The 15964-nt window shown below is 43.1% G+C and overlaps 1 protein-coding gene across 1 annotated transcript in view; it reads left to right on the top strand.

Moving 5' to 3' along the window:
* chst8 (carbohydrate (N-acetylgalactosamine 4-0) sulfotransferase 8) overlaps positions 1 to 15964 on the top strand; it is a 173082-nt gene that overhangs the window by 64888 nt on the left and 92230 nt on the right. The gene's annotated exons all lie outside the window — the stretch shown is intronic.

Here is a 15964-nt window from a genome sequence, read left to right as displayed (position 1 = left end):
CCGTCTCTCCCTGGCCCCCCTGCTCAACGGGGCCAGCCGGGTCAGCAGGCTCAATATCCCCCTCGTTAATTACTTACCTCATTAACACATGGCGCCTCTCGCTCCGCCGCGGCTCGGTGGACGCTCACCGGCGACTGATGAGCCTTTCATAACACATCCTGATTGATTGGGCTCGCTCTCGTTACAGCTGGTTACCTTTATTGGCACGATCAGAAAAGATGGCTGGGATGGCAGGAGATGTCAGCATTTGCTGTTAGCCGTGATAACTGGCTCTAATTTTGGACAAATATAATATCCACACAATGCTTTCCAGTCCGGAGGCATTATGTGATGTGACTTTCTTTTATTATGTGCAAAACATACACCTTCATTTGCTGTTGGAGCTACGTCCCGGTTTCACTGGCGCCTCCTCGGGGCCCCTTTGATTCAAACACAATGAAACAGTCAAACTTAGTGGAAAGCAGAAAGCACATTTGTCCCGAGCCGTTGGAAGAAGAAGTAAGCATCCCTCCCCTAATCCCGAAGTGACGGATTAAAGAAAAAGTTTTGAATAATGCATAAACGCGAACTTCTTTCAGGGATCAGTAGCCTCTCTGCTGACCAGCGATAAATCACGGCCGCATTATCAGCCCTGCTAAAGTTAAGAGGACGATAAGTACGGTGCCACAGAGACAATGATAAATACTCATCCTTTCCATGAGAGATGGAGGGGATTTTTGGATCCGCTTTGGCCTATCTTGACATCTGTACTATTGATTATTTCTTTTGTGCTGCTCTGGCTTAGGTTTCTAATTGGATCCACTCTGCCCGATTTAAACCTTATGGCCGCTTCAGATTGTACTTTTTTTTTTTGTACTTCCCCGGCCTATTTTTGTTTCAACTGTCTGTTCAAAGCAGTATCTCAATATGACGCAGGGGCACAGTTAACCCCAACACTGTCTAAACCCGACCCGGAGGCTATAGTGGGTATAGTAGCATCTAATATTGGCACAGAGGCATCTAATATAGTGACATATCACTTCCAGCCAGTTTGTTCCATTTATTTGATTCCTCTCCCTGGAAAGAACCCATTGTGTTTGAGGCCTGGAGTTATTGCAGCCATTTGTTTGCTGGAGAGTGGCGTTATCGGAGAGCCGTTACAGTAGAATATGTTTTCTGGATACGACAGGCTCTCCTCCACTCCGTTGGAGGTTTGACGTGATTAATATTGTCTTGGACAGTATTAATGAAAGGCTATTTTTAAACCCGCGGACAAAAGCAGAGCTTTCGCTTGAGCAAAAAAAAAGTAAATTGAGAGCTTCAGACATGAAGAGTTTATACATGATTATTTTATGACTTTTGCACTAATTCCCAATCACATGTTCTGCTGCCCTGTATTCTATTTTAAGATGCCACATTCGTGTGATGGTATGTTCTTCCCGTGCGTCACTGTTTTGCTCCGATTCTGTTGTTGTTTTCTGCTTTGCATATGAGATGATACAGTGCATCTGGCGGGATTAACTGCTCATGCCTATACCTATATGTTGTTACAGTAATCTGGAGCACTGTCATTAAAATTCATCAACATTTATTCCTTGGCAAATAATGAGGTTTTTGATTCATGCTGTCTGCTACGACCGTGTTGTGTGTGCTGAGGCTTTATGAGACAGAAATACAGAGACATTTATTAATTACCATCCTGCTGTCTGGGTAAAAGTAGCAATCATTAAGTTATTAACGATTCATCATTATTAATCTTACTCTATCTCACACATATACAAATATACACATGTGCACCAAAATCACAAAGAATATGGATCATCTGGACGCCTAATCTGATTATTTGACTGGTTTTCCAGCAGAAGATGGGCTCTCTGACATAAATAAATAATACATGTTAAGCTAACAATTATCAATATGCTGATTTGCCCCCTAAATTAACTCAGTTATATAATCCATACAAAGAAAAACTCAGGGGTACAAATCTCTTGACTCTTATATTGTTGTACTTTGCCGTCATGTCCAGGAAATTCAATATGAAGATTAGTCTTGACATGACCATTTATCAGACCTCTCAAGCCGAGTGATCAGCGACAGCCATCACTCTCTCACTGTCAATCAACGTCACACATCATCATGTTCATCAGTCATTGCTGGTCATGATGTTGGTATCCTTGTTAGCTTGGCAGGAAACATATTTTCCTACTTTATTATTATGAAGACTGTTTTTTTGACCACCGTCACCTTTACACCATTACCACAACTTTACACTCATTTGTTCCATCCGTACAAACAGTGAAGTCTAGAAACTACTATTCAGGCTTTTATGATGGGGGCTACGTGACAGACCAGTCGCTAGGCAACCGGAGGAAACTCCAGGAAGTTCCTCCAGCCTAGAAATTGAGAGCAGTTGTTTTCACGTTTCTGGTTTTTGCATCGATTTAAACAAACAAGATATGACGTGTTAATTAGCGGGGCTAGCTGTTTCCAGTCCGACCGGCTGCTGAATGCAGCTTTATATTTAATGGACGCATGTGAGAGTGGTATTGATCTTCTCAACCATCCACTAGAAAGCCAATAAGCCTTTACAAGGCTCCCCAAGTATAACGTTACACATCTGGATGTCTGATCTCGACGACAAACCCAATCACATAGATGTTAATCAGCTTGTGATTTATGTTAAAACGCAGCTTTCAGCATCACACTGCCATGCACCGAGCCAGGAGAAGGCGTGTGCATATTTTTAGTCCATATAGCCGTGTCCATACCAGTCAACGGAGGCCTTCCTCCGGCTTGTGATGCCATGCATGCATGGCTTGCTGTGCAACCACCCGTTCATGTGTGTTCTTATGTGCCCTGTTTACTGGCAGCGCTTAGTCAAAATAACCGCTCCATTATCACAAATGGAGAGGAGTTCATATCCATCAGCTACGGGGAAGTGTTTTATAATCGTTTTTAGACCGAGAGGCTAAAGCGCTTTAGGGTACCTTCATGCCAAATGGGATACTATTAACATACAGTAGGGAGCTGAGTGTAATATGTGGCAGGTTGCATGGAATATAATATTACAGTGCTTAGAATTAGCTAGCAGTGTCAATTGCAGCTCAATCGTTGACTGGACGGATCAGAAGGTTTTAGGCCCTACTGGTTCATGAGCCTATCATAGAGGATATTGATTGTAAGGTGTTTTCCGACGACAGTAACTGTGTCCCAATTCAGCATCCACATCCTTCAGAGGCTGCATTCAAAGACCACATGCGTCACAGCGCAACAAGGTTGTCCTGTTTCAAAGAGTCCTTCAAATGCAGCCGAGAAACGTGTCCTTCTTCTACCGGATTCAGAGGATCCGACTGATGGATCCCTTATGGCCCAATTTATCCCAAGATTCATTGCAAGCCTGTGACAATTGGAATTTAATCAATATGGCGTCTATGGTGGGCTCAGCGGCGGGAGATGTGGCAGAATAAACTCTCTCAGTCTGAAATCTATCATGATGAATATCCTACATCATAACATAAAATAATAGGAATAAAATATGATCTCTGGCTCCATAATAATCAAATAGCGTTAGTTATACCTCTGCTATGCTCTTTCTTGTCAACTGCAGCTGGTTGCTATGCAACGGGAGCACCAAAGGCTGGGGGGAGGGAACAGCTGGTGACGCAAACAGGAAATCCTCTGTAGACCAGACCGTCTCATTACGGAGACAGTTCGGTTCGTCCTCGGAAGGATGCGACCGCTGGAATGGATGAAATATCGATCCGATTAAAAATCCCAAATTAAAAATGTCACTGAAATATACTGGAATCACTTTATATTCTGTCCAGAAACAAAAAATCGAGACAGCTTTTTTTTCGTGAGCATCATTTGTAGTGAAAATAATCTTAAAAAAGTTTATCATAAATCATCTCCCTGCATAAATAAAGGCTAAACACATATTATTATCTTTTAAATCAGTATCTATTTCTCACTTCTCTACCATTACAGCAGCTAGAGACGATATTTAGATTAGCCCTATGATGGAAAAATCGAGAGACTTTATTTATCGCGATGATAATTCCTGCATCGTTCCATCCGAGGCCTCAGCACTCGTCCCGGGCCTGTGATTGTACTGTGACAGGCAGATGAGTCTCCAGCAGTTCATAATCTCTCAGGCTTCACCCTCTCAATTAATATCAGTCACCCATCTAGTATATGAACCAGGTGAAGCGCGGGGAAATAGCTGTTTTAAAAATCACATTTGGTTAATGAGCCCTGCGTTTCCACAGCTGCACCGGGGAGCGCCGATCGGAATACATGAATATCTCCGTAGATGCTCCTGCTGAGTGGGGAAAAGTTCCCTCGTTTCGGCCCGTGGCGCCTCCTGTTATGGAGGTCTTAGGGGGCCACGAAAAAGCAAGAGGCAGAGTCATTATGAGGATAGTCTTCCTCAGCAGCGGGGCTGGGTCAGGAGTTTAGATTAGCATTTTAATGAGAGAAGCAGTGAAAACGCAGGGCAGGATGACCTATCAGGTGACACTCTGAGTATGTAAATGATTAATTACAGGATCTAGAATGCGTCGGGGCCATTCACATGTTCAGTGCCCATCAGCATGCCATTGCAGTATTGACAGCGTCTCCCTGTATCACAGCTTTTCCCCGAGTCATCCGCCTAGATGCAATGTGTTGATAATTAAGAGGGAACTAATGAGATTTCTCAAGGTAATATTTAAGAACACGGTCCCATGAATGCTGCTATTAAAGCACACTGCAGAGCCACAGGGGCCCGTTAGGCTCAAAGAAGAAGACCGATTTTCATTGTTTCATCGTCTTTTAATGAAATCCTCATTATATGTAACTTAGCAACATCTTTTAATCAGGTTGGTTTTGCAGAATACGAGATTAGCAAGCCGTAAAATCTGCCCAAATTAATTTGACCTTGACAGAGGACAAGCTAGACATTCATTACATCCTCACAAAAACTGTCCGTCAGCGCCTCGTGGTTTTCCTCCTCCTCTAGAAAAAATAGGAGGACAGCAGTCCTAAAATTTGCAGCCGATGAGCAGGATGAATATTACTCAGCTTGGCTTTTAATAAACCATTTAATTACATCAATGTGGACACGAGCACCGCCTCCCGATTAACGCTTTCCTGTCCAGACTTTTTTATATGTCAAATTGTCTCGGCAGTGTATAGTCTCAAAGCAGCCCGATGAAATGAGTTATTGTCTCAAACAGGCGAGGGAGGCTGGAAAAGAAGGATTGGTTTCTCTCTGGGAAATAAAAGTTAAACACATTTCCTTCTGCATTTGTGACTCAGTGGAAAAGCAATAAACAAAGTGTGTCGTCAATATTTACCGGAGCTTTTATTCATGATTGAGGAAGAAGAAGGGACTTTTTAACCCTCTTCCCTCAAAAAAACATGTTTTAAAAACTATCTGAGTGACAGGTTGTGGCAGGCTGGTTGGGCAGAATGCAAATTGTTTCGTAATAGTGTCTCTTCAGGTAGACGCAGCTGCATCAGGGCAGCAGTATCACACCAGACAGGACGGCGTATTAGGGTTACTGAAGGTAAAACCGATAAGAAGATAATTAAGGAATGTGTGGAAGGGGTAATATTCAGAGATAAACTAAAAACTGTTATCATAAAATACAAAAAAAAAAATTCTTAGATGTTTGTATCAAAATCCATTTGTTTTGTACTTTTCAGCTAGAAGCAACCAACTTTAACCAATAATATCATGACATCCATCTCATCTTTGCAACAATCCAATCAAAATCCTCCAATAGTTGGACATTTATGAGAGAAAAAAACAGATATTTCCTGAGATTAAAGTGGCAAATAAATAAACAAAAATAAACACTCAGAAATATGCTAACTATTATGAATAAGAATATATATATTCTATCTTTCAAATTTTCTTATTCATAATAGTTAGCATATTTCTGAGTTCTTGTGTAAAACTGATCTTCTGAACTTCTGAAATAGTGTTGTAATAGTAAGGACGAGGACGGCCTCTTACAAACGTGTTCTTTTGTGAGCATAACTAAATACTTATATTGTAGAAGTTACAGGAAAGTGAAGAGGAACAACTTGTCTTTGACTGCACAAAGGCGTCTTTCATTTCCTCACAGCCAACACTAAAAACCAACCACCAATACACGGCGTTACCATAGTTACACATTAATGCTTTTGCTGGGGAGAAGGACGTCTGGAGTATGCAGCATAGCCTGCTACAGCTGCTACCTGGATCAGTGGTGGAGAATGGATGGATGGATGGATGGAGAGACTGCTCTCCATCCGTAAAATATACGTTGAATTACCATTATCGATAACCGTAAATATCGTCACAAGTTGTCGTCACAAGCTGTCTGGATCCAGCTCACTGTTATGTAAAGAAGATAGAGATAGAAGATAAAATAGAGCCTGGTTTAGAAATTAAAGCATAACACATTATGCAGGGAGACCTTATGCTTTATGATCATCTTATTTAAGATTATTTGCTGGTTTTTCATTACCTCGGATGCATTTTCCCACAATTTTCTCAGTAACTGAAGCTATCAGATACATGTAGTGGACTACTACATATGGGACTTATGGGAAATGGAAATACTCAAGTGCCAGTACCTCAATGGGCTACAAAGTGACGCTTCACACTGGTTCACTGTGAATTTTGAACACGAGCATCACAAACACCTGTTCATTTCCCAAGATGTTACATTACAAAACTATCTCAGTTTGAGATCATGTTTTTGTTCCTACAGCCAATTAGGTCTCCCCGCACACACACACACATCCATCTCATGCAATCCGAGGCCGCCGCTGTAGCAAAACCTTGAACAAAGCTCAGGCTGTGAGTGTGTACATGTAATTACCACCCAGGGACTGTGCTTAGTGGTTCATGGCATCCCAAACACCGCCAGTCCCGCGCTTTCTTAATTACTCTAATTAAAGTGCTGATTCTTTCTGCTGCTTTTCTTCTGATTACCTGCGGAGTAAAGGCCAGAAACGAATACACAGACAGGATTTAAGCAAAGCTTTGAAAGCCAAACCTGAACAGCCGTCGTCATGACCTAGTTGCCGATACAGATTTGAACCCCAACAGGCCAATGATGCACCAAGCTGGATATTGATGATTAATGTGGCTTTTGAGGCTTGCATTCGTGTGAAAAAACAGTTAAAAAGTCACAGCCGTGCCTTCAAGAAACATAAGAGTATAGTATGCTAGTATGTTTTAGCAAAAGACTGTTGGGTTTCGAAGGTAATGGTGTGTCAAATTGCTTCGTTTAGGCTACAAATTCAATTTGTTTTAATTCTGTCTAATCATTTCTCGTTGACTCCGGTTAGTGCTACGACTGAGCCTTATTGTGCCGTTACAGGAAGTGCTGAACAAGGTGTAACAATTGAACGGCATTGGGGTTAATCTGATGTTATTTCCTCAAATAAAAGCCTCCAAACTCAACGGCCTGAAATTTCAATCCCTATAAACTCGAGCAGAAAGTGAAGTGTGTTGCCACTCGTGCTGCATTGTTAGTTGTCTGAGCCTTAGGCTTCGTTTTACTTCTATATCCTACGACAACATATCTTTTATTTATGGTACGATTTCATTTTCATTCTGTAACCTCGCTGCAGACCGCTATGTGCAGGTGATTCATGCCAATATTGACACCCATCTTGAATGCATTTCACAAATGTTTTTGTAAAACTTCCATTTATATAATTGATCATGCAGTGTGCAGGCATCCATACAGTATTGACCTTGAGCTGAATGGAGTGAAGACAATACTGACTCCAGGGGCCCTGCCCAGTAGTTGACCCCCTGCTCTGGCTTCATTTGCAGTGGAAGCTATTGATGAAGAATCACAAAAAAAGTAGAGACATCTTTCTCCTCTACACATTCATTTTAACATTTCTATATATATATAGATGACAGACGATCTGCAATTCCCCTTAGATTTTCACAGGATAATAAACTTGTGGCTCCAGATAGCAGGACATCTGGCAAAGTGGGAAGTTATTTTGTGCATCACTGTAACAGGAGAGCACATTGCTCACTAGGGGAAAAAAACTGGTGGGCGCCAATATTCTATTTAATTCAGAGATCCGCATCATGCCATGAAAATGCTCTGTAGATTAGCAGATTGGAGCACGCACACAAAAAAAATGTTTTTCTTCACGAAAGCGCACACCTTGGTCATATTTCACTTAATGAGCTGATGTCAACAGATGTTACGTTATTGCCTTGTGCTGGCTCTTTTATTCGCCTTGGCTTTGTTTCCTGTTTAGCGCCCAATGTTACACAAATCCCCCGATAAGTAGCAATGAAAGCTTCTCCGTTCCTCGGCTGAGATTTATTTACCAAGCCATTTGGAAAATTAAGGAAAAAGGGGGAAAAAAGCCAGTTTTTGTTTGTTACGACGCTGAAGTCTTTCTGTGGAGAAAGGATTTGTGCACCGCACATAATGGTTTCTTCCTCGGAGACAACACACGGCTCAGTAAATGAAGGGTTTCATACAGAAGAGTGTTATCCCTCTGTAATAGCAACAGAATCACTCTAGCAGCCAATAATGAATGGAACCGATAATAATGTAACCAACTACATTATTCAAACGCTCCCTCAGCTCTCAGAGCTGTGTGTAATGATGCTCTCTATTTGGCAGTCTATGAAACTACAACCATTCATTCCCGAGGCGCAAAAATACAGAAGTGCATGACATGATTATGCATGTGTCTCGTGTCATTGGGAGAGGACAAGGCCATGCTCACTGCACGGCTCATAAAAGAGACTTCTTTTTTTTCCCCCTTGAAAATCCTCATTCAGAATCTGAAGCACTTTGTTATATACTGTCAATATGCATTAAATTCTTAACGCCGACTCCAGTTGAGACAAGTTCGTGCAGTAACACGAGGGAACAAAACTTTTTGCAGAGCAGCAACTCCAGTATCCGCTGCAAAGGTTATGAGAAGCAGCAAATAACGTGTCTCCCTGGCAGCTGGGGGAAGACAGTCCATGTTTGAATAAGATCACCTGCTACTCTGTGACTCACAACACCCTTCGACGGCTAATTCACCTCATTCTTTACCTGAACTTGGGCTCTTTCGCCTTGCTTCGTTTTGAAATCTCACTAACGATTTAGAGTAGAGTAATCATCTACAATACATAGTAACTAGGGGTGGGTAAAAATATCGATACGGCGATATATCGCGATACTTTGTCGCCCAATACAATATCGATTTTTCAATTTCAAAGATCGATAAAAAAAAAAAAGATTAATGTTTAGACGTGTTGTGAATGCAGTACTTTATCCTTTTTCATTTTAATTTCAATATTTATTCCAGAGAATTTCATGGGAATTACTCAAATGGAGAGCCTGCTTGAATGAAATAGTTTTGACTCAATTTGTCCTCTGATCAATATCATCTGATGTACATATACAGATACTTGTGTTTTCATCTTTATTTATATCGCAATATCGTGATATCGTGATACGTATTGTATCGTTACCAAAGTATCGTGATACGTATCGTATCGTGAGGTTCTTGCGAATACTCACCCCTAATAGTAACCATTCAGATTTTCAGTGTGTGTTTATCCAAAAAAACGCCATGTACGCAGACAAACAATGTGCAGGCAGCATATGGTGAATATGGTTTGTTGATTGTACTTGCCATTCTTCAACCGTGTCATTCCATAACTGAGTGTTCACAGGAGCGATGCTCCCACATCCAGGGCTTATATTCCTAATGAAATGTATTTCCACAAGGTAGTGATCTTGCACCTGCTCCAGAGGCCACTTCTCCGTGAGAGGCCTACAAAACACACTTACCCTGATAACGCCGTGCACTATAGAGCAGTTAAATTGCTCCAATTTAAAAGAGCTTCTACCTGTGGCTGCGAGGCATGTTGCTCAGACCGCGGCTTTGGCACAGGTGAGTGGGACGCTTTAGCGGGAAGACAGATGACACAGCAGAAGAGAGTCTGCACCTCGCAGGTTGACTGCATTATCCAGTCTGCCCACTCACTCGCAGGGAAGAGTGACGGATCCAGCAGGGCAGATGGGACCCGAATCTGACTCATTTAAATCGGCCTTGGGGTTGCCAGTTGGCGTTTAGCCTGTGAACTGAGGCAGAAAATAACACCTTCTAAATAATGAAATAAGCCTTCGTTTAATGAAAGATTCAGGCCCCCATGTCCTTTTACTAAACCTGAAGGCCTTCGATGAGGATTACGTTACTATGGCGGAGGTTCCCCTCCTGCCAGTGAGTGATGTTTTGCACGATAAATATTGCTCACCGTGTTTCCTCTCCGCTGTAGGTCTTTGACATTTCTTCCCGTCGGCAGCATTGTTTTAATTTGTCGCATAAAACAGGAAACGGGTAGTTGCTGACACATTACAAGGCAGCTACATAATGAAGGATTGGCAGTTTACATGAAGGACACAACATAACAGGACCTTGCATGTGTAACAGATGGGGCGTATTGTGTGAGAGCAGACTGAACATACTGTAGGCACGACGTGTACCGCTGTAGGTTCAAAGCCAGAGATGTGCATGCATCTGGAGACGGCTGCTAAATAAGATTTATGCTGTGAGTGCTGCGGGGGCCAGAAGAGCCATCAAACCAGAACTTATCACGTTCTTCTAATTAGCCTTTCCTCAACTGTGCGTTCCAGTGTCCTCACTGGCAGTCACAGATTACACCTCATTAATATTCCGCCATTATTTGGACGACTTGCATAATTTTTCATACGAGCATAATGTGACTTAACAACGGAGGACGTCACTTTGCGGCGGCGGCGCAGGCTGTAAGACTCCCTTGTCGTTGCTAATAAACAGTCCCCTAAATAATGTTTCACAAGCGTAATGTGATTTAACAATCAAAGGCACGGCTCGGCAGCCGCCCCAGCCTCTGCGGTTCCGTGTGAAAGGGTAGCAAACGCTCAGTTGTGAATCTGAAGTACCCCCTCAGGCAGAGGTGGGATGTAAAGTACTTGTAGCTACTCAACACTGTAACCTAACAGGCTATAAGCCTGTTGTCTAGCCTGCACACAAACTCGTCACTACACTGTGCCCACGCCATCCGCCCTTTGTGTCGGCCTTCCTTTAGGAGTATCCAATGTCCAGACGGGCCTGAATATATATGCATCCCATTGCTTGACACTGTCGGCGCTCCTGCATTACATTCTCCTTCAAGTTTTAAAGGGAAGCACACACTCAAGTTAGACACCGTTTCAGGAGGGTATTCACATCTCACCCCGGACTCGTTCTCGCCACGGAGCAGTCAACCGAGTGTTACGTGATGTTTACTCAGATAACCATTTGTAAAAGTCACTCGTGCATGACTGTACGCCTTGGTGGAAGGGGGGGGGGGTACCACATTCCCGCCTGTGTAGACAGGTTAGGTGATTTGCCTCACAGCGGGAGACTGTGGAAGTCAAACAAAAGTAGACAGCTGTTGGCTGTTCTGTCAAGGGAGTCAACTACTTGCCGAGGCAGAGGGCTCCCTGAGATTACGTCTCAGAGCCTCAAGTTGTCACATACGGACGCTATACGCTGTCTCCAGCAGTGGTATTACTGTTAACTCCAGACTCTCACAAACTGACCATGCCGTTGCCTTTGAAGTGAGTAGAAGGCGACAAGTCAAACACAATAGGCTAATGTTCGACTTTGATTGCAGCTTTTTGTGTGCACTTAAGAGGCTTTTTCTGCTGAGCATTGGACTTTATTTTTGGACTCCCTGGACTGAGCAAAGGACTCATTATGGTAATTCTGTAGATGAACTGCAGGGAGCTAAATTTAAATTACATCTTGATAAAGAACAGTTTCTGTAATGCAATGTAAGTTAATGTGCTTTTGCTGGTTGTAAGATGGTTCTTGTTCTGGTTGATATATGCCCATCCATTGGCTGACATCCTGGCTATAACAACACGAGATGAGTGTGCAGTGTTTGAAGGGTAAGATTGTGAACAAATGCACATTTGAAGTAGCCACATTACTGATCAATTCATTTAAAACAGATGCATGATTTTCTATGATACAGCCAATTGGATTAATGCGGGATGAATAGGTCAGTAATGAAAACTGAAAAGAGCTAAATATGGATAATCGGAAAAAAAGAAGAAGACCCATCTTCTTTCTTAGATTGGTTAAACCTTCTCTGGACTAGAAAGGTGCACTCAGTAGAGAGCAGATCTCTGTCAGGTGTGTCTCCAGCAACCACGGCCGTATTATCTTTCTAGACACCGATGGCTTGTAAGTCGTCTTAAAACAGATTTCATTCAAACTCAAAAACAACCAACAATCAGCTCGAAGTCAGCCTAACTCTGTTGACCAAACGCGCCAAAAAACTCATCCCCTCACCGTCGTGCACAGTTGGGGCTTGGGGTTTGTAGATACACTCAGCTGGGTTATCACTCGCGAGCCCTGCCAGCCGGGGGCCGGTGAAGAATAGTGAGTAAGGTGTTAGACTCAGCAGGCCGTCAATGGCGGTATAAAACGGGCAATCAACAACGGCTTGATAAAGTGTGAGCGGTAGCGACCATGAGGGGTCCTTGAGCATGCAGCCATAACTGACCTCCTGCAGCAGTTTGCTGCAGCAGAAAGCCAGATCAGCCTCGGACAGTCACAGTGGTGCATGATCCTACACACGGAGATGATAAGACAAACATCGTGTACGTTTGGTCCACCTTAAGATGTTAATTTGATTTGATTATCCCTCTTTCAATAAATATTCCATGAACATTTCCCAATGTCACACACATCGCCACTGAAAAAAAAAACCAACAAGATTGGCTTGTAGGGCTTTACAAACAAGGCGGGAGAATTATTATCTGGAATAAGAGGCACTTTGACAGGATCCCTCAGCAGAGGTCAGATGTCTTGTGTCTGAGGCGCTCCCCGCTGATTGGATTATTCTGCTATTCAAGCAGAAGTGCTGCTTGGCACACAAATGTAAAGTGAGAAAATTCAATGTGTAAGGCCAGATGAGATGCTAATAGAATAGAAGCATTGCCCTCGGAAGAAATTCAAAAGGGGAGGCAACGCATATAAGATATTTTGAGACTGAGGGCAAGGCTGATGTCTAATGCCATCTCGGCTGCGCGGCTGTGAGAGGAGGATGAGAAAATCACACAGCACCATCAGCTTTTATGTAGGCAATCATAACAATGATAATCCCCCCCCTATCCAAACAATCACAGCGCCTGGATGCTTCGTGGCTAGCCAATCGGCCCGCTGACCAAAGTCTTCTGTGCAGCCACTACCTAGTCCATCGCACAAACCCGATCCTACCACAAAAAAAAACGCATTCCCTGCTAAAAGTGACGTAACCCACCTGTGGCGGTCTCCTCCTCACTGTGGCCCATTAGCCGCTGGAAGCAGAGCCTCATTCATAGCAGGAAACGCTGTTCCTCTCTCTAAATTAGCCTGTCAATCACAGCACATTCCCAAGACTCTCCCATTTCCCTCCGCTGCTGATTAATGGCGTGAAGTGAGTTTATCAATGTGCCAAACGTGGAACGCAATTCATTACCGTCATCTCTGGGACTCAGCGAAACGCAAAAAAAAAATGTCCTGCCTATTTGTGACTGTCCTGCAGCAGAGGAGATACAGCACAGTAATGGTGCTTGTTAGTATGCTAATGTAAATATCAGTTTAGCACACACCTAAATTTTCCAAGAAATGCGTTATATGAGACAAGCAAGTATACCCTCCAGGTTGACATGCATCATGGGAGAGGTACGCCGGCAGAGGGTGGCCATTAATCAAGTCATCCACAACTAACAAGGCCAACTTGGTATTCTTTGACGACTTCGCAAATATGAGCCCGGGGATTCACAGCTGGTTACATATGCAGGAACCCAAAAGCTGCTTTGAATGAATTGATTATTTTACGGGGTTTGAAGAGACTTTCTCGCTGCTTATTTATGACGAAGCTCAGGTAACATCTTTTAATCATCTCAATAAAAAGGGGGATGCTCAGAAGGTAAGCCGTCAGGTTGACCCTCCCTTTTCAAAATACAGATTTGACAAATTGGAAAACACGCATTTGCAAATTGTCGGAAGTTCGTGAACTACTCAATCAAATTTCAGTCCCAATTAGGCTAACAGCGTTCCATTGATTTAGTGAGGAAATCATTTTCTCAATCACTTAACTAAAGATTTCCACAAATGAGTCAGAGCTTTGGACCTTGCAGATTGATAACATATGAGGAGCAATGGGATTTTTTATTTGATAATAACAGCTGTCGGATTGCTTTTTGGATTCAATGCCACTCCATTCGCTTAATTTTATGACACGGGTGTTTAATTAACCAGGGCAGCTGCGTACTTTGCATAAAAAACCCACAAGTGGCAACACCTTACAGCGTATCACCAAGTGTTGCTACCGGTAACGTCACTTTATCTGGTGAACCTCGGCTTCAGCGGGGCTCGGAGATAGGCCCTAAATAGCTCGTGTCTTTTATCCTTGTGTGTCTAACTTTATCTTGGCAGCTGAGCAGCATCGTCTGAGGGAGAGCTCCCCAGTGAGGCTTTCACAGAGAGGCGCTCCATGCTAAAGAGCTGCAGCAAGGAGCCAAAGGAGTAATGCAGTAATGTAGTAAACACGCTATAAACCAGCCCAGTTGCATGATGGGACACAACACATGGTTTAACTTAAAGAGGACCTATGATGCTCCTTTTCTGGTGCATGCTTTACGATATCAGGTTACTACTAGAACATGTTTACATGCTTTTATGCTCACTAATCATTTTACCTTCCCATGCCGGCTGTGCTGCAGCAGTTCTTCTCAGCCACTCTATCACAGCCCCTTTTGCACCTTAATTTCTCCGCATCGTTGTCTTTGAAAGCGCTACCGAGACGGAAGAGGGTGACAGAATATTACGCTACTGAGACGGCGACGGAGGTAGTCACTGAGCTGCGACAGAGGCGAGCAGCCTCTCTGTGAACAAAGCGAAACGGCGAGCTGGAAAAGACGGTGACGTTTTAAAGACGTGATGTAGGCGACACGCCGCCGGTGGATTTAACAAGCTGAGATCGTTGATCCAAAGAAGATAAAAAGCCGGTCGTGGCTCATACGAAGCCACCATTGTATGCATCAACATGTTGAAGAGTTGTGTAAATTCACCTTTCATTGTTGTTTTGATGCAATCGAGCTAATCAGATATCTGATGCTCATTTAATACGTCAGTCGGCGTCATCTCTCTCGTTCTGCAACGCTGGGATGCTTCGCTATGCCGCAAAGCAAAGTTCTTTATAAAGAAACATTTTTTAGCCCCTTGTTCTTCAGCTCCTCTTCCTTTAGACCACACTGGACATTTACGTGTGTCTTCCCAACATGGCGACTCCATTCGCACAGATATTATGCAAAAGGGGTACTCTGTGACATCATCACTGTAAAACAATAAAGGCAAGATTTCAATTGAGGCGTTTCAGGCAGTTTCTGTGGTCCCTTCTGGTGTGAACTTTAGGCTTTGACACTCTTTTACAAATATCTATAAAACACACTAAAGGAACAGAAAAAAAGCAGAAACTCATAAGAGGTCCTCGTTTATCCCATTCAGGCCAGGATTTATGTAGAAAACCACATTATCTGCCCTTTTCTTTTACACAAGTGTATAGTTATGCCAGTTGGCAGCCATCATATCGTGCTATTGGTGCTGTGCATGTCATCTATGGCTGTTAGATAATTGCTCATACATTATTAAGACCAGTTCCAGTTTATCATTCTTTTCCCCCCACAAGTAATGAGGACTGTTGACGCTAACGTGTGTCATGGTGGGGAATAAAAGTCTTAGCCTAGCATTTGTTTATGTTGCCTAAAACCTAACTTCCCTAAACCTGACTAAGTGTGTGTGCAGTGCGGGCACAGACGATACAGATATTTAGAAAGTTGAGCTGAACGACATGAAACGTATTCAAACGTACAGAAACCAACATGGTGACCAAAGGTCACAGTGTGTCTGGAACAGTCCAGGTTCTTCTGACTGTTCACCATGCACGGAA

Source organism: Eutrigla gurnardus (genome assembly GCF_963514095.1).
Source record: "Eutrigla gurnardus genome assembly, chromosome: 1".
NCBI lineage: Eukaryota > Metazoa > Chordata > Actinopteri > Perciformes > Triglidae > Eutrigla > Eutrigla gurnardus.
Note: the sequence above shows the minus strand (reverse complement) of the source record. Positions and strands in the feature narration are given on the sequence as shown.